Here is a 19983-nt window from a genome sequence, read left to right as displayed (position 1 = left end):
AGTGCCGCGCTCTTCTCGTCATTAGCGTGTTGCTAGCATGCTAACTGCGAGAGGATTGCACGTTCTCCCCCGTGATTACTGCGGCCCACTGAACCTGCTGTCAATCAAAGCCTCACCTTCCAGGGGAACAGCAGTCTGCGTGCGTGGGGAAGCAATTAGTGATTAATACACTGATTAGCATTGAAAGGCTGGCTGTTAGCGAGAAGCGGGCGATTGAGGCGTGGGTGTAGCCTGTCATCATCTCTGACAGCCGTTTCTGCTCCTACTTGAGGTACGAATGAAATCTTCAGGGTCGGTGCCATGTCACATCGAGTAACTGCGCTTGATTGCAGACGTATCCAGGAGCTTTTAAGCTAAAACTGAGTCACTATCGTGAGACGGTTACAACCTTAAGATGCAAATCAGACTAAAAAACCAATCAGCAACTTGACAAATTGTCAAGTAGGCCTATTGAAGACACTTCGATGCTCTCTTCAACAGGTCTCGATTGTCTAAATGTTTAAAAAAACCTTTTTAGCAAGCATGTTGCTAGCATGATTAATAATGTATCATTATTAATGATACATTATGTATCATTATTATCATTACATAGCATTTTAACATGCTAGAAACACGACTACTGCTTTAACACAGTGCTAGCATGTTTGTAACATGCTGTCAGCATGATTTAGAACATTGCTAGCATGTTTGCATGTCATGTTTTTACATGTCAGCACATCGCTATTGTTTTGGTGTCATTACCATGATTAAGCATGTTTTTAACATTTTTAGCATCTTGTTAGCATATTTTAGCACGTTGCTATTGTTTTGGTGTCATTGCCATGATTAAGCATGTTTTAAAAAATTTTAGCATCTTGTTAGCATATTTTAGCACGTTGCTGTTGTTTTGGTGTCATTGCCATGATTAAGCATGTTTTTAACATTTTTAGCATCTTGTTAGCATATTTTAGCACGTTGCTGTTGTTTTGGTGTCTTTGCCATGATTAAGCATGTTTTTAACATTTTTAGCATCTTGTTAGCATATTTTAGCACGTTGCTATTGTTTTGGCGTCATTGCCATGATTAAGCATGTTTTTAACATTTTTAGCATCTTGTTAGCATATTTTAGCACGTTGCTATTGTTTTGGCGTCATTGCCATGATTAAGCATGTTTTTAACATTTTTAGCATCTTGTTAGCATATTTTAGCACGTTGCTATTGTTTTGGTGTCATTACCATGATTAAGCATGTTTTTAACATTTTTAGCATCTTGTTAGCATATTTTAGCACGTTGCTATTGTTTTGGTGTCATTGCCATGATTAACCCTCTGAGCCCGACAAACGCGAATACGCGTTTTGGGGCAGATTTTCCTGATAAGGCAGAAAAGAGCTTGAATTACTCTGCCATGTTTGATCGTTCAGATAAGAGCAATACACCATTCGAATCTGTAAGGGGTCTTCTTTTATTTGTATTCACTCATAATAACAACTAAACTTTGTGCTTTTGAAGAATAAAGAAAACAAACAGCGTGCGCTCTCGGTCTTCTCCGTCTCCGCGATCTGTTTTCAGAAATGCGTCACTAAAATGAAGTGTAACTCAGCGAATACTCAACACAGACACATGAGAGTTATCTCTATATGAAGCTTGAAGTGTCTTCTTTGAAATGAAGTAAGTCATATCGAAAACAAATATTCTGTGATGAAGTAATCCGTATGAAACCAACACGATGTCCAGTCTGTCCCGTCTAACTCATTATTTTTAATGAGATCCCGCCCCCTCGCGTTCACATGCAAATAACCACGTGACCCGCGCGCGCGGAGCATAAACAAAGCGTCAGTGTCAGTGAGGAGTTCATCGCTGCTATACTGTTACTTTCTGGAAGAAGACGCGCTGAGTAAAGGCTGGATTTCCCTCAAAATCGATCTGATGAGTAAGTAATGTTTATTTTATTTTCTGCATTAGTTAACGTGTTATTGTGACATAAACTTGAACACATTACTAGTTGGGTTGTTCCCAAATTACAACACGATGAATGCTACGCATCTAAGAATGTTTAGACCATGTTTATTATTAATAATCTGTTCACAAATATATTTTAATAACGTGCTAAACGATAACAATTAGTTCTCAGATATAAAATATATGTTTTATAGTTCGAAGTATATCCTTTTATAGTACAGAGTCTATGACAGCAGAATCATATCTTTTATACTATAAAATCATACATGATGTTCAGGATGACTATAATTCCTGACTAAAATGTTTGAAATCCAGTAAAACATTGTGAATATGATGGGCAATTCATTGTATTTAAATTTCTTACGGCGCGAGTATAAAACAATAAAAGTAATATGAGAGTACATTGTAACATGATGAATGCTACGAGTCTTAAGTATGTTTACAACATGTTTATGATTAATAGCCTACTCTGTTCAAAAATAGATTTTAATAACGTGCTAAACAATAATAATTAGTTTCTCAGATATAAAATGTTTTTTTTTACGATAATACAAAGCATGAATGAGTCTATGACTACAAAACCTATATATATATATAGATAGATAGATATATATATGCTCCTGATATAAACATGCTCACAAATGTTTTTTCTCTTTTTTTGGTTGTTTGTATTTTATTGAATCAGACACCTGCACCACAGATGATGAATCCTGCTGACTTTCAGTCTCTTCCAACGGTTTTCCTCTGAGAGCGCTGCACTAACATCAGAAGAAATCCATGGAAAGTAGCAGAAACACTTAAATAACACGTAAATATCAGGTATGATTTATTTGCTTCACTTGTTGCACAGAATCTGTTGCAGGAACGAGTCAAAGTCTGTTCACATCTCTGTGGTTAGATCAGTGCACAATAATGTGTCTTTGACCTTCATTATGTATGTTTTGATTATACTGTGTTGTAAATAAAATACAAATCATTTAAAAAACCCATTTTTTCAGTCTCCTCACACTCTCTCTCTTACCTGCCTCAGTCACAGTCACACTGATGGGCCATTAGCACCTTTAGGGGAGGGCCCTTTGTCTCTCAGGTGAGAACCACTTAATATTCAAGCCCATTACCACTCCCTCGCATATTGGATTTCGAACACAAAACATGTCTTTAAAAATTTAAATCAATGTATTGTTTTCTGTGAGCAAATAAACAAGATGATTTTCACATAATTGTGAAGTAAATATTCTAGCCTACAAGATCTGGTTCTCAAAAGTCTTGTAAACAATTGTTCTGTATGTGTTTTATGGTCTTATTTGAGTGACTTCAAAATGTTAGTTTTTCACTAACCACGCATAAACGTTGTTTTCTCAAAAACACAATCATGTACATAAATGCTGCTAACATAACATTGTAGCCCAGTTTGTGCTGTTTACAGTGTTATTAGACTTTAGCCATTTATATTTTTATAAGCAACTGAAAAAAGCACAAATGTCAGGACATGTCGAAAGTTCTCCAGGTCCCCAAAACACCCTCAGGGCCCAGAGGGTTAAGCATGTTTTTAGCATTTTTAGCATCTTGTTAGCATAGTCTAGCACGTTGCTATTGTTTTGGCGTCATTGCCATGATTAAGCATGTTTTTAACATTTTTAGCATCTTGTTAGTATATTTTAGCCCATTGCTATTATTTTCGTGTTACCATGATTAAGTATGTTTTTAACATTTTTTAGCATGTTCCTAACACGATTAAGTATGTTTCCCATGTTTTTAACATGTTTTTAGCAGGTTTTACCACATTGCTATTGTTTTAGCATGTTGCTAATGTGATCAGCCATGTTTCCTATGTTTTTATCATGCTGTTAGCATGTTTTAGCACATTGCTATTGTTTTAGCATGTTGCTAGCATGTTTAAGCATGTTCCTAACATTTTGTTAGTAGGTTTTAGCATATTGCTATTTTTACCATTTTGCTAACATGATTAAGTATATTTCTAACGTTTTTTAAACATGTTTAGCACATTGCTGATGTTTTAGCATAACTATAGAATGCTGTAACTCTTCCTTTAAATTGAACTCTGCCCTTACATATTTTTAAAATAAATTTAATTTATTCTTATTTTTTTAAATTACATATAAATTGTATTCGTATATTATATAATTATCATATTATTTAGATATTTTTGTAATTAATTATTTTATTTTATTTATTTAAATATTTTTATTTTGTATTAATTATGTTATTTAAAAAATATATATTTTATTTTTTTTTATTTAACATATTATTTAAAGAACCACCCACTTAGACCGGGAGAGACATGTAAAGTCAACCACAATGCATTTGCTCTGTATATGGTATGGCAATCTATGAACGGTCATAAACATTTAAAAAATTTAAAACTTTAGTCTGTTAATTACAGTAGTGCTTATTATAAACAAATAGACATATCTCTAATGTGAAAAATTTGGCAAATCCGGTGTTAAGTTCTACCTTGTGTTTCCAGGTGTCAACGGAGAGTGATGGTCTGAGGCAGAAACTAAAAAAACATAAAACATGTGGTTCCAGCCTTCACTAAAGCTAAGCTAAGCTGCAAAGCTAATTAACTCTTGTTTGTTTAAGCAAACTCCCAGCAGAGGGTTTTGCCTTTCTTTGCTCCAGCTCTACAGCCGTATACCTGCCTCAGACCTCCACATGAGCAGCATTCTTTCTGCCCAACGTCAGCCTTCCATGGGTCAGCTGTCACTTTCAAAGAAGGACAAACAGCGCTTGCCCGCCCTCATCCCGAGCTCATGGGCTCGCCGCGGGTCAGACTGTTGTTTTAGCATGTCTCTCACACACACGCCGCATTCCCAGACCGCTAGAGCTGACAACACAAACTTACAATATTATTAGAGACCCCGTTAGACCGCAGCTAAACACAGAGACAAACGCAGGGAGGCTGCGACAGCTAAAAAACAATCGTGCCATTGCAAAAGACACTTGCTGTGGTGTCAGCTGTCATTCCTGCTTCACTCACTTGCTGCCTTCAGGTCCTCATGGGAAGTTCCTGCTTGTGAGCTTAGAAGCTCAAATGTGATGCGTTCAAGTGACTTTGGCTGGAATGAAATGGACATATTGGGCAATTTCTTTCTCTTTTTTTCTTTCACTTACAGACGGTGCTTATTTGCACTGGATCAATGAAATATTAATATAAAGTATTTCTTGAATACTTTAACTCTCTACTAGCATGTTATTATAATGTTTCTAGCATGTTTTAGCACTTTTCTGATGTTTTAACACCTCACTAGCATGTTTTATCACATTGCTAGCATGTTTTAATACATTGTTATGTTTCTTGGATGTTTTAACAATTTGCTGCCATGTTTTAACACATTGCTAGCATGTTTTAATACATTGTTATGTTTCTTGGATGTTTTAACAATTTGCTGCCATATCAACACATTATTAGAATGTTTTAACACATTGATAACATATTTTAATCTATTATGTTTCTTGCATGTTTAAACACTTTGCAGACATGTTTTAACACATTGCTAGCATGTTGTACCACATGACATTATAATGTTTATTGAATGTTTAAACACATTACTAGCATCTGTACATAGGACACATGCACATTCACAGTTCTGTCTATGGTCATGTCTCTTTTCTGTATATTTTTATTACTATTGTTATTCTTAATTATTGTATATTCTCTTCATTAGTGTTCTTTATCACCTTAATTATATGTTGTCTGCACTATGTTTGTACTTTCTGTACTGGAAGCTCATAACACCAAGACAAATTCCTTGTGTGTGCAAACACACTTGGCAATAAAGCTCTTTCTGATTCTGATTCTGATGTTTTAGCACATCGCTACCATGGTTCTAGCATGTTTTAGCTTGTAAACTTGACTAGATTGGTTTGAAGTTTAAAGATGTTGGAAGTTTAGTTTTAAAACATTTTAGGATGTCTTAAGCATTTTTCTAGCATGTTATTTGCCTGATCAAATATTTTAACATTTTTAACATGTTTTCAACACGTTTTAACACAATGCCATTGTTTTTGCATATTGCTGCTAACATGTTTAGGAATGTTTTCTAACATGTTTTAACATGTTGTTAGCATGTGTTAACACTCTGCTATTGTTTTAACGTGTTGTTAGCATGTTTTAATACATTTCTAACATGTTTATACAATGTTTTAACTCTTCCCTAGCATGTTTCAACGCATTGCTAGCATGGTTTAGCATGCATTTAGAATGTTTACGGCATGATTTAGCTACCATTTTTAACACACTGCTAGCATGTTTCTAACATAGCATTTTGCATAGTTCTAGAATGTTATTGGCACACTATCAGCATGTCAAGCCAACAAAATTATCAATATTGCAATATTGACATTTGCTATATCCAAATAAAAGGCGTGTGCTTCATATTTGAAAGAGCTGCTGCATCCGCTGCTGTTTTCACGCTGTTCTCCTTTAAGATCCGCTCACTCATTCTTACTCTCATTAAGTGTCTCATTGCACTAGCACACATTTCAATTTCACTCCAAAGAGGTCACAGTAAACTACTTTTGGGTTCTTCTGTTTGTGGCTCAGTAAAACCCATATGTGGCACATGATTTTGCGGTTTTACCTTAATTGTCTGCCTCTCCTTTGCCAACAGTTGTTCACCATAGCAGGTCCATACATTACATAAAAAGGTGTTCACAAGCCATTTAACTTCCCTGAGTCACATTAACATATATATATATAATTCTCTTGAGTCTTCCAAATATTCTAACTCTCTTCAAGTAACACAATGTTAGGAAACACCCCAAAATGGCTGTTTCTTTAACAGTTTTTCGAGCATCAGGTATTCTGCTTTATAAGTCAGTTCTGTAGGTTTGGACCAACATGAGCGTGAGTAAACGACGACAGAAGTTTCATTTGAGGATAAACTAAGCGTTTAACTTTCACAGCCAAACGCTCAGTTCAGTTTCCGAGTGCTGCTGCTCTCAGTGTGCTACTCTATTCTCCCGTTCCTGAGGGCATTATGATCTTCCTGTAATGTGATAAAGAAAAATACAACTCACTTGTGAGCCTATTTGTTATTGTCTTCATTAAATGATGGCCTGTGAATCACTGTAATGGCCTGTGCGATTTCCTCTGGCTCTAGAGGCTGAAGAAAAATGGGGCTTGTGAGACAATTCACCAAGTTTATTTGTCATTTACTAACTATTTCACTGGAAAAAATCACATTATCAGTCAGACGGAATCATATTAATGTTGGATATTCTTACCGTCCTACCAAACGAAGGAGGCCAGTGCGTGTCACGTAATAAAAAACGTCCTGACCATCAATCCCACTTTTCGCAGCTGCATCCTAAAATGGCACAATCCTGATCAGTTTAATAATTTTTGCATTGATTTCCTCGCACACGGAGAGCGTTGGACCGCCGCGACCCACTTAGATTAATCTTGTTTGAGCTTTGGCTTCAACACCATGTCGCTTTCTGCTTGCCGTGAATAAGAAGCTGTAATTATTCTCATTGGTTGGGATGAACTGGGCCTTTTCTCCCTCTGTGCCTCCACCTGTCCGGTTTGTTTGATTGTCTGAAAGACCTGACGTGATCAGTGCAAGGGAATAGGTTTCTAAGTACAAATAGTAAACAATGGTGCTTTGAAAACATGCTAAATGAATGCTTTGCCTTTTAATGACTCAAATGAATACCGTGCAAACAAACTCGTCCTAATTGCTTCCTTCTCCCGCCCTTCCAACACGCATACATGTGTACAGACAAACACATGAATGAATGTAAGGAATACATTGAAGTGAATACAATGTAGATATAAATGTCTGGGGACCATTTTTGAGTTTTATTAGAAAGAATTTGAAAATATAAAATCCGACAGATCTCCATTAATCTTACAAAAAATAATTTTACTGTACCTTCTGATCAAGGCAATTCAACATATATTGGCATAATAATCTGATAAATTACTAAATTGAAATTATTACTTCCACAATTTGAGTGATTCTGTAATACAATTAATATTTTAATCAAAACGTTATAAAATCAAGATAATACAACACATATTGCCATAATAATTTAATACATTATTGCTTTAAGTGTTTCCATACAATGACTATTTTTTGTTAAACCGGTACACAATCAAGGTAATGTAACAAATACATTTATACATTATTATTTTGAAATTATTATTGCTATCATTTAAGTGATTTTGTAAAACAATTATTTTTATTTTTGGTTAAACCAAAGTCACATAACCAATATTTGCCATAATAAATTAACAAAATATTAATTTGCAATTATTAACTAGAATATGGAAATAATTTTAATGTATCTTCTGATTACATTGCAAAAAAAAGAAAAGATAAAAATAGAAAAAAACTTAATCAGTATTTTGGTCATTTTTCAACACAAATGTCTAAACATTCTTAAAATGAGATGCATTAAGAAGAAAAACGACAGAAGTCTTGTTTACTATGAAATGTATCAATATAAAGTGAGTTTATGATTAAAACAACAACAAATCTGTCAATGAGGTCAGAAAAATCAACTTAATTCTATCAGAAAACAAGTTTTAATTCTCCATTAACAGATATTTGTTCCTGTATTAATCATAAACTTTATTCAATCATGTCTTCATTTTGCATCTCAAATAAATGTATCTTGATTTAAGGAAAACAAGACAAAAATACAGTGCATTGCAGTGCATGTAATTACTCCTTCATGAATTTAATACTTTATGCTTCAATTTAAGATCTTTTAAGGCCTTAATCTGTAATATTAAGATCCGTTTTAAGACCTGCAGAAACCCTGCATGAAACATTGCACTATTTTTGTCAAACTTTAGGATTGTGGTATCAATGTCTGCCAGGCTAAAGCCCTCAAGCTTTGTATAAAAAGGGAAAGCAGTAACTCAAAGTGTAATGGCTGTTCATCTTTGTGCTTTGGCCAACATAACACCCGACGATGCCAGAATCGATGTGTGTGTAATTCTTCATGTGAGTTCATGATGATGATGCATGCAGCTATTTCAAAATGTTTTACTTTTAATGATACAGGTATACCGATCAGATGCTTTCAAGAAAAATAAATGCTCCTTTCAAACTCACAGACTGCCAGCACGCAGAGCTTTAAAAGTAAGTGCTACACATTAAAAAGAAACAATATTTCACACAGAAATTCTTAGTTAATTACAAAAATATAATTACAAAAGAATACCAAGTAACACATTTAGTTAAACATGAAATTAATGAAGTAAAAAGACTGAAAATGTAATCTTCTAAAAATCATTTTAGACAAATCTAGGTCACATTTTAACACATAAATTTGAATATTAGATTTTGCATTAGGGAAATTATGCCTGATTGGTCCATTTAGATTTTCTGCATTTATTGCATTATTTTCATCACAATTAAGCATATTTTCTCATTACTGTAATGTGTCTGGACATTTTACTTTTGTATTTTTTATTATATATTTTTTAATGTATTTTAATATATATTTTTGACATTTAATTTTTTCTTTAACGCTGCTTCTCAAAGATTCTGTAATATATATAATCAGGTGTTCTAACAAATATTGCTATAATAATTTAATTAATTATTCATTTTAAATTATTAATGCAACATTTTAAATGATTCTGTTATAAAGCAATAATTATTTTGTTAAACCAGTATTAAATCAAGGTAATGTAATAAATATTGCCATGATACATTATTTATTTGAAATTATTACTGCCATAATTTATGTAATTCTGTAATTAATATTTTTGGTTAAATAAGTATACAAGGCCAAGGTAATATAACAAATGTTGGCATAATAAATAAATTTATTATTATTTGAAATTATTGCTACAATTTAAGTGATTTTGTTATACAGTATGACAAATATTGCCATTATAAAAAAAAAATAAAAAAAAACAATAATAATTTTAATTATTGCCAATTTTTTTTTTTTTTTGCATCACAGTAAGGAAAATGAGATTTTTTTAAATTAGATTTTATTCATGAATTACAGTAAAAAGAATTTGACATGAAAATGTTAAATTAAATGATTCCATAATACAATGATTATTTTTGGTCAAACCAGTCTACAGTGAAGGCAATATAACAAATATCACCATAATAAATTAATACATCATTAATTTAAAATGTTTACTGCCACAATTCAAGAGATATTGTTTTTCTGCATCACAGTAAAAAAAAAATTATTTATTTAATGAGATTGTTTTCTTGCATTACAGTAATGAGAACTGTCATGAAAATATTGCAGACAAATCTTAATGATCCTACATCGTCACGACGGATTCGGAGAAACTGACCCGCATGGGGTCATTTGTAATGATATACCTGCCACAAATAGTCATAAGAGTTTCAGATTTTCCTTATGAAAGGGCTCGATTGCGATTGCATATGTCCTATCGCCCGCCGCATGACTCTGTGCATTAAACCGCAGTCGAGTTCTGGCAATATGAAACATGAATCATGCATCGCTTAAGTTCCTGTTACACAGATGATCGCATTATGCAGCTATCACTGCATTACGCTAATGGCTCGCTGCATTTTCTTTAAGACAGCCCAGGAAGAGCCCATTAAAGACGGACAGAGGTACAGTATGCCGTTTCACTGTGACACGGACAGAGAGACCCCGATTACAACATAACCTTTGCTACCTCGTAAAGGTGACTGATAGGAGCAAAGCTACAACTCTTTTATGTCAAAGAGTAGCGTTAACCTTTTTCCTTGAGTTCAGTCGGTAATAAGAAAAGCTGGGGGTTCAAGGACAGTTTAAACCAGTAGCTCAAGATCTGCTGTTATGTGACATGTGTTGGAGATATGCAACATCTGCCCGTCTATGAAGATGTCTGGGTCATATTTCACCCCAAAATCAACAGAAAATAAGAAAATATTTTCTGCATGAAAATTAAAGGTTTTTATGATCTTTAAGATTTGTTTGCATTCTTTTTATGATGATTAAGTAAAAAAAAATTTAATGACTGAAATTCTCATTACTCATCCTACCTTGACACGTTTTATAAATATTTATACATTTTAATAAATTAAATTAAACACAGCATATACCACCAATAATGTATCCGGAAACTAAAAAATAAAAAAATTATTAATCCATCTATTAGCTAAAATGAGCTAACAATGAAAAATACTTCTAATGCATTTATTAATCTTAGTTCATGATAATTAATCATTCAAATCAAAAGATACATCTGTTAATAATATCGGTTCACTTTACAATATGGTTGTATTAGTTAACTACATTAGTTAACATAATGAAAAAATACTTCTAAAGCATTTATTAAGCTTAGTTAATGTTAAATTTTTGAAATCAAAAGATTTATCTATTAATACTATCAGTAACAATTTACAATAAGGTTATATTCCTTGATTCATATATTAGCTAACAAAAAAATGACAATGAAAAATACTTCTAAAGCATTTATTAATCTTATATCATGTTATTTTCAGCATTTAATCATACATTATTAAAATCTAAAGTTGCATCTGTTAATGTTATCAGTAACACTTTACAATAAGGTTGCATTAGTTAATGAATGCCTTAGAAAAATACTTCTAAAGATTTGATACATTTTAGTTAATGTTTATAAATGATTAAAATCAAAAGTTGCATTTGTGAATATTATCGGCAACAGTTTGAAATAAGATTGCATTTGTTAATTTATATATTAACATAAACTAAAAATGAAAAAATACTTCTAAAGCATTTATTAATCTTAATGTTATTTTCAACATTTAATAATAAATTATTAAAATCAAAAGTTGTATCTCAATATTATCGGTAACATTTTACAAGGCTGCATTAGTAATCATTATTAAATGCATTAGTTAACATGAAGTAACAATGAAAACTACTTCTAATCTTAGTTAATAAATTAAAATCAAAAGTTGCTGTTATTTAAGTTTTCGGTTTAAAATTTACAATAAGTTTCCATTTGTTAAACAATACATTAGTTAACATGAACTAACAATAAAAAATCCTTAACGTATTTATTAATCTTATTGTTAATGTCAAAATTCACTAATACATTATAAAATCAAATGTATCTGTTAATATTATTTACAGTAACTGACCTGAGCTAATATGAACAAACAATAAACAGTTGTATTTTTATAAACTAGCCTTAACAAAGATAAATGAATATTGTAACAAACATTGCTCATTGTTAGTTAATGCATTAACTGATGTGAACTAATAGAACCTTATTGTAAAGTGTTACCATGTGTCTTTAAAAACATGCATTACAATGTAAATAATAATTCTCATTTGCCTTATTATAATGAGATTTTTGTGTGAAAATAATCTCACAATGCCAACAATCTTAATGGTCCTAAAACATGCTTAACTTCTTATTCAATTATAAATTAGTTCTTTAGTATGATTTGGAGGTAAAATCTGACACATTCTTAAGAGTTGTCATGAGATTCACCCAGATTCTGCAGAAGACGCTTATTTAAGAGCAGCTCGCGTCCTTCTGAAGTGTGATTGTGACTTCAGGAAAGCACTGGAACGGCCTAATCAATGAAAGAGGCCACATTCCCTCGAGGCTTCATTCAAAGCCCAGATTAGTGGGTGGCCATTCGCTAATGTGGGCTTTGTACCTCTGTGCGCATGGATAAAAAACGACCAGCAACTAAACTTAGACCGGGTTACAAATCCCCGGAGAGCGCAGGTCATTTTCAACGAGGAAGGTGGGCATGAAGGTTACTCAACAAGTGTCTTTTTTGATGACACAACAATTACGTTGCGGTAGGTACACAGCTGTCCTTGAAACCTGAATATGGATCCCTTTAATGGGTCAGGTTTTGACCACACAGAAGTCAAAGGTCACTACGGTCTAAATGGCACAACAAGGTTTTATATATATATATATACATGTGTGTGTGTGTGTGTGTGTGTATGTATGTATGTATGTGTGTTTGCGTATATATATACAGGTACATCTAAAAAACTTTGAATATTCTGAAAAAAGTCAATATTTTGTGTCACTCATTTCAGAAAGTGAAACCCATATATTATATAGATTCATTACATAAAGTGAAATATTTCAAGCCTTTATTTCTTGAAATTTTGATGATTATGGCTCACAGAGAATGAAAACCCCAAATTCTGCGTCTCAGAAAATTAGAATATTACATAAGATCAATAAAAAAAGGATATTTTAAACAGAAATGTCAGGCTTCTGAAAAGTATGTTCATTTCTATGCACTCAATACTTGGTTGGGCCTCCTTTTGCATGAATTACTGCATCAATTTGGCGTGGCATGGAGGCAATCAGCCTGTGGCACTGCTCAGGTGGTATGGAAGCCCAGATTAGAAGCCTTTGATAGCGGTCTTCAGGTCATCTGCATTGTTGGGTCTGGTGTCTCTCATCTTCCTCCTGACAAGGTCAGGTCAGGTGAGTTTGCTGGCCAATCAAGCACAGTAACACCATGGTCATTGAACCAGCTTTTGGTATCTTTGACAGTGTGGGCAGGTGCCAAGTCCTGCTGGAGAATGAAATCAGCATCTCCATAAAGCTTGTCAGCAGAAGGAAGCATGAAGTGCTTTAAAATTTCCTGGTAGATGGCTGCGTTGACTGTGGACTTCAGAAAACACAGTGGACCAACACCAGCAGATGACATGGCAGCCCAAATCATCTCTGACTGTGGAAACTTCACACTGGACTTCAAGCAACATGGATTCTGTGCCTCTCCACTCTTCCTCCAGACTCCAGACTGATTTCCAAATGAAATGCAAAATTGACTTTCATCTGAAAAGAGGACTTTGGAGCACTGAGCATCAGTCCAGTTCTTTTTCTCCACAGCCCAGGTAAGACGCTTCTGACGTTGTCTCTGGTTCAGAAGTGGCTTGGTAGCTCTTTTCCTGAAGACGTCTGAGCGTGGAGACTCTTGATGCACTGACTCCAGCTTCAGTCCACTCCTTGAGAAGCTCTCACAAGTGTTTGAATCAGCTTTGCTTGACAGTATTCTCAAGCTTGTGGTCATCCCTGTTGCTTGTGCACCTTTTCCCAAATTCTTCCTTCCAGTCAACTTGGCATTGAATATGCTTTGATACAGCACTCTGTGAACAGCCACAGCTTTCAGTAATGACCCTCTGTGACTTACCCTCTTTGTGTCAATGTTCATCTTCTGGATCATTGCCAAGTCAGCAGTCTTCTCCATTATTGTGGTTTCAAAGAACAAGAGATAACCAGAATATATTTATTTTATAATGATTTTTGACTCTCATGAGCTGTAAGCTCTATTCATCAAAATTAAAACAAAAAAACTTGAAATGTTTTACTTTACATGTAATGAATCAAAAATATATGAACGTTTCACTTTTTGAAATAAGTTACAAGAAAAAATGAACTTTTTCACCATATTAAATTTTTTTAGATGTACCTGTATAATTATAATTGAATGAAAATGAAAATGTTAATACACCAAACTTCTTAACGTACTTATATATATTTGACTACTTGCTAAAATTAGTATATATATATATATATATATATATATTATGTACATATTTTTTTTCCCTAAAAATTTTATTTAATTTAATATCATGTATATTATATATATTATAACGTGATTTATGTCATATAAACATATTTCAATAACTGATATAATGTAAAAACACCAAAATGATTAAACTACTTATAATTTTCCAATATACATAATTTTAACAAGATTTTTGAACATTTTGAACATGAAGCAATGATCAGACTTTTTATTTCAAAATTATATATGTATAGGCTATAGAATTTCTAATAAAATTAGTTTATAAATAACATGCCAAACTACTTAAACTATTTTTTTTTTTTTTTGACAGGCGGAAAATATTATATATGCATATATTATATATAATATCTTATGAGACAAATATCTCTGTGACTGATATAATGTTAATAGTGCTTAAACATTTTGAGATTTATACATTGTCTGAAAGCTAAATAAATAAGTTTTCCATTGATGTATGGTTTGTTATGACAGGACAATATTTGTCTGAGATACAACTATTTGAAAATCTGGAATCTGAGGGAGCAAAAAAATCTAAATATTGAGAAAATCTCCTTTAAAGTTGTTCAAATGAAGTTCTTAGCAATGCATATTACTAATCAAAAATGAAGTTTTGATATATTTATGGTAGGAGATTTACTAAATATCTTCATGGAACATGATCTTTACTTAATATCCTAATGATTTCTGGCATAAAAGAAAAATTGATAATTTTGACCCATACAGTGCTACAAATATACCTGTGCTACTTATGGCTGCTTTTGTGCTCCAGGGTCACATATATAGTTTTTAATTTCTCAAAAAACTAAAACATGTTGGGATACATGTTACCTAGCTCTACCCAAAGTAAAGTGCACACCAACTTATCACTTATTCATTAATTTCTCCAATTCTGTATTTCCCCCCCCGTATAGGAGCTTCTGTTGCTAATCCATTTTCAGCTCCTGGGGATGAAGAAAGATCTGCTGACAGCTTAAACAACCTCCCGACCCCCAGCAGCTGATAACTGTTTATCATTAGGTCAAACTAGCAGTGGATGCAGTGTAGCCCAACAGCAGCTAATGTATAGTTTCAAGCCTGCGTCTGTCTAATGGCTTCGCTCTGTGCTGATCTAATGAGAGACGTGTTAAATCTGGCTCAGTGACAGAGCAAAACTCTCCCCCATTGAGCCGGAGCGCTTGGAGATCACGCTTTTGACCAAATTATGTCAAAATGAAACATTGCTTGTCATTGTTTTCATAATAACAGAATAAAGTGGACATTTTGAAGTCAAGCTGGGTTATGAAAGAAACAAAGTGTGAAAGAAACAACAGCGTAATCAAGTGTGCGTCCACACAGGGGACAAAAACTGTCTCAGATTGCTTCGATGAGAATAGATGAGGCCATAGGCCACTTGTCACAAATAAATTATGAGTGGCAAAACAAATAATGATTCCAAGGTCAGCGCTGCTGCTACAGTCACGCAGCATTCAGCATTACGATCAGTGCTTCTCAAAACCAAGAGATCAAGACTAATAAAACAGGATTTAAAGGAACAGTTCAGCCAACAATTACAATTTGCTAAAATGTGCTCATCCTCAGGTTATCCAATATGTAGATGAGTTTATTTCTTCATCAGGTTTATAGAAATGTGTCTCTGCATCACTGTTGCTTCCGGCTAAATACAAGCCCATAATCCATTTAGTTTTTTAAAGTGTATGCGGCTGGATTTTGATGTAAGAGACAACAAGAGATGGACTTTTTCATTGAAGGAGGCGTTATTATGAATACGGACTCGTATTTTATCCAGAAGTGACAGTTTGAAGTCAAAAACATCTTAATAATGTTTTATCTTCTCCAGATGTTAACTGATGGACTGGAGTGGTGTGGATTATTGTGATGTTTTTATCAGCTGTTTGGACTCTCATTCTGACGGCACCCATTCACTGCAGAGCATCCATTATGCAATGCTATATTTCTCCAAATCTGATGAAGAAACAAACGCATCCTAATCTTGGATGGCTTGAATGAGTAAACTTTCAGCAGATTTTCATATTTGAGTGAACTATTCCTTTAAGCATTATGCTTTACTCATATTAACCGTTCGTGGTTTATCCAGAGTCTAATTCTAACAGCAATAGTCTTTTTAATCACCGTCTCAGCCTGTCAGCCAATCAGAACAGACAGAAGCAACATCCCCAGAGATCATAAATCAACAATTGACAATATGACAGATGACTCCCTGTTCATCATAATTAGGGTGATGGCATGAGCCATGATTCTTAACACAGGCCTTTGAATAAATGCAAATAACTAGTAAATCACTGAGTATAATCACATCAAGCTTTGCTGTCTCTGTTACAATCACTTCCTCTGTTTATCCACTGCTCACACACACACACACACACACACACACACATGTTGGTTTTTGTGGTTTATGGGGACTCTCCATAGGCGTAATGGTTTTTATACTGAACAAACTGTGTGTGCTATTGCCCTACACCAACCCTACACCTAAACTTAGCCCTCACAGGAGACTTTGAGCATTTTTAGATTTTCAAAAAAACACCATTTAGTATGTTTTTTAAGCCTTTTGAATTACGGGGACATAGGCAGTGTCCTCATAAACCACCTTCATATTGTAATACCTCTGTCATACCCATGTCATTATACAAATTTGTGTCCTCATAAACCACATAAACATGCACACGTATACACACACACACACACAGCTCACACACACACACACACACACACACACACTCACACACGCTGTATTCAGCTCTCATATATCATATTATACAAGGCACTTGTTTAAAATAAATAAAAATACGTGAACGTTAATTGATATGTGTATGTAGCCTATAGTATCTTATTCAGCAAAACAAAGATTTCAACATTATTATTATTATTTTATTTACGATGGATGTCAGGCTACAGCAGAGAACACCACAGAGATTGTGTTATAACATCTAAATTAACAAGTTTTATTCCAAAACTATATGTATATATTAATACATTCAGTGAAAAATATTATTTCATATATCAATTTACACAACTGAAATTATCTTTTAAGGTTCAAGACCTTTACAGTATCAAACATGCATTTCATTTTAGATTATGTATAATAATACTTTATTTTAACCGAGTTTAATTGAGTATTGATAATAATTAGCTTTGTAAATACCGATATTTCCTAATAATTGTTGTCATGGCGCTGTTTTTGTTCATAACAGCGTCTTACATCGCAATACCTTCGTTTTTACCAACAAGAATTCACGATTAGTGTCTAACTCTTACTTTAGTCGAAATAAAGATGTAAAAGAATGTCGTATTTTACCTCATTTGTGTGTGTTTTCAGCACCTTGGACAAGATTTCCCGCGCAGGTGAAATAAGGCGCGTTTTTTTCTTCTTCTTCGCGCGCTGCTGCTGATCTTTAAAGACAGCAAGGAGCGAGTGTTTCTTCTTCGCTTAAAAAACTACTAAAATGCTTTTTTAAAAGTTTAACTATTTTTAACTTGCCAATAATTGTAAAAACAGCGCGCACAGGCGCGAGACGCATTAAAAATAATAATAAAAATAAATAAATAAATAAACAGCGACACACACCTGTTCACACGCGCGCGACTGAAATCGGATCTGATGCGATTAAACAAGCACGCTTGGTATGTAGATATTGTGTTAAAGCACGCTATTATCAACAATAAATATGAATCAACAGCGTCATAAACAACCATCAAAATATGAACCTTTCCCCAATTAATGCACTTATAAAAATAGACAATTACATAATATAATTGACATAAAACAAATCCGTTCCACGAATAATTAACCTGTTTTTAAATCTGATTTGAGGCGTGTTGTGTGCTTTTAATTAGATTTTAGTTCAGACTTTCAGGAACAGATATATGATTTCGCGATAAAAGAATTGGAAACTTTTTTTTGCATTTTGTCTGTAAAAGCAAAATCAGTCGCAAGATAAAATACAGAAATAAAAGCAACCCACTTACATGTGAAAGTTGGCTTGTGTTCAGCTGTATAATGTGCAAGTGTTCACACATATCCTCTGATCAACAGAAAGAGCCACAGGAAAGCCATCCTGAAAATCCCCAGCAATAAAAACAAGTTCAGTCTGAAGTCAATCCACGAGGAAAACACCCTTAAATCCCTTCTTTCACATCATCCTCGATGTCTGCCATTGCTCCAGACACACAGAGAGTCCAGCACATGAAGCACAAGTTTCTCTTGTGTATCTCAGACTGAACTGATCTGAGAGCAGCAGAGAGACAGAGATGTTCCTCCTCCTCCTCCAACACCAGCTGCTCTTCTTTGGACAAACACTGAATAAAGTGCATCATGTTTTATCATATGGGTTGCTTTAGGGTTTGTCATTTTTTCTCCTCCCTTTAAATATGATATTAATTGCACTGTGCTCTTAATACTCAGGATTTGAGAGTTAATACTGGAATATAATGTGTGCATTACTTTTTTATGTAGAATGAGATGCAGACTATTCATATGCATGCAAATGCCATTTTTATAACTTCTAAAATATACCCAGTGTGAGGTAGCTATAATACAGTGCATACGTCTTAAATTGTATAATAAAGTGCATGCAGTGCATTAAATGATTTTGCATATATGGGCTGGAGAGAAATATAATTTGTCGAAGTATTAGTCCCCGACTATTTGTGAAGTTTGTTCAACTAAGTGAATAATGTGAAATATGAGTTCATAACTCCATCTGTTGGTCAGAGAAAATATAGCAGGGCAAAAAAATCTTAATTATGCATGTTCTTTAATTCAAATAGCCATTCATTGCGAGTGATGCATCATTATTTTGTTTTAAATTTACAATGAATAATTTAAATACTCACTGTAATGTGTTGCTTGCATCTTAATAGGCTATACGCTTTATTGAATGTGCATGAAATTGAAATGTATTGCAAATAAGGGCCCAAACACACTGGTTTTTCCATCGTTTTGAGTATGTATTTACACTGAAAAAAATATACAATTATTTTTAAGGTAAGTGGTTGCAAGCCATTTATTTTAGCTATATTTAAAAAAAAAGAAAGAAAGAAAGTTAGTCATCTAAATTAGTAAATTCAATTAATTATTTTGTTTTTCAGTGTCCACTGCAGCCTGTAGGGTGTGTTTGATTTAGACACTGCTGGGGACATAACAGCACACAACAGTTTCATCTAAAGTCTTGATTTATAGTTATAGTAGCTGAAATACTCGTAATTAATAAAGAGAGTTTTTATGTTAGCATATTAATCAGACAATAATAACACATTTTTGATTATGCAAAAATAAACAAAATTCCAGCAGCAGTTTTAAATATATATATTTATAGCAAATAGGCTAATTTGTGTTCTCTAGCTACATTTCACCAAAAATGGCTCTAAACCTCTCTTTTCTTTATTCAGAGTTGATATGGAAACTATCCAAAACTGTGTTAATCCCAAAGTTTAAAAACTTTTATTAAACGTTTTTGAACCTTGTTTATTGGCTTTGTGTGTTTCAGTTCCCCTGATAGCACA

At 33.6% G+C, this 19983-nt stretch overlaps 1 protein-coding gene across 1 annotated transcript in view; it reads right to left on the bottom strand.

Moving 5' to 3' along the window:
• The window catches only part of LOC306863438 (sodium channel protein type 2 subunit alpha-like), a 172273-nt gene extending 154378 nt beyond the window's left edge, over window positions 1-17895 (bottom strand). The window contains exon 1 of the mRNA XM_079406766.1: window positions 17777-17895. The gene's annotated coding sequence lies outside the window, so the exon portion shown is untranslated. The remainder of the gene's footprint in view (window positions 1-17776) is intronic.
• Window positions 17896-19983: the final 2088 nt, after the last annotated feature.

The sequence above is a fragment of the Barbus barbus genome (genome assembly GCF_936440315.1).
Source record: "Barbus barbus genome assembly, chromosome: 44".
In the NCBI taxonomy this organism is placed as follows: Eukaryota; Metazoa; Chordata; class Actinopteri; order Cypriniformes; family Cyprinidae; genus Barbus; species Barbus barbus.
The sequence above is the reverse complement of the archived record's forward strand: the minus strand, read 5'-3'. Positions and strand labels throughout refer to the sequence as shown.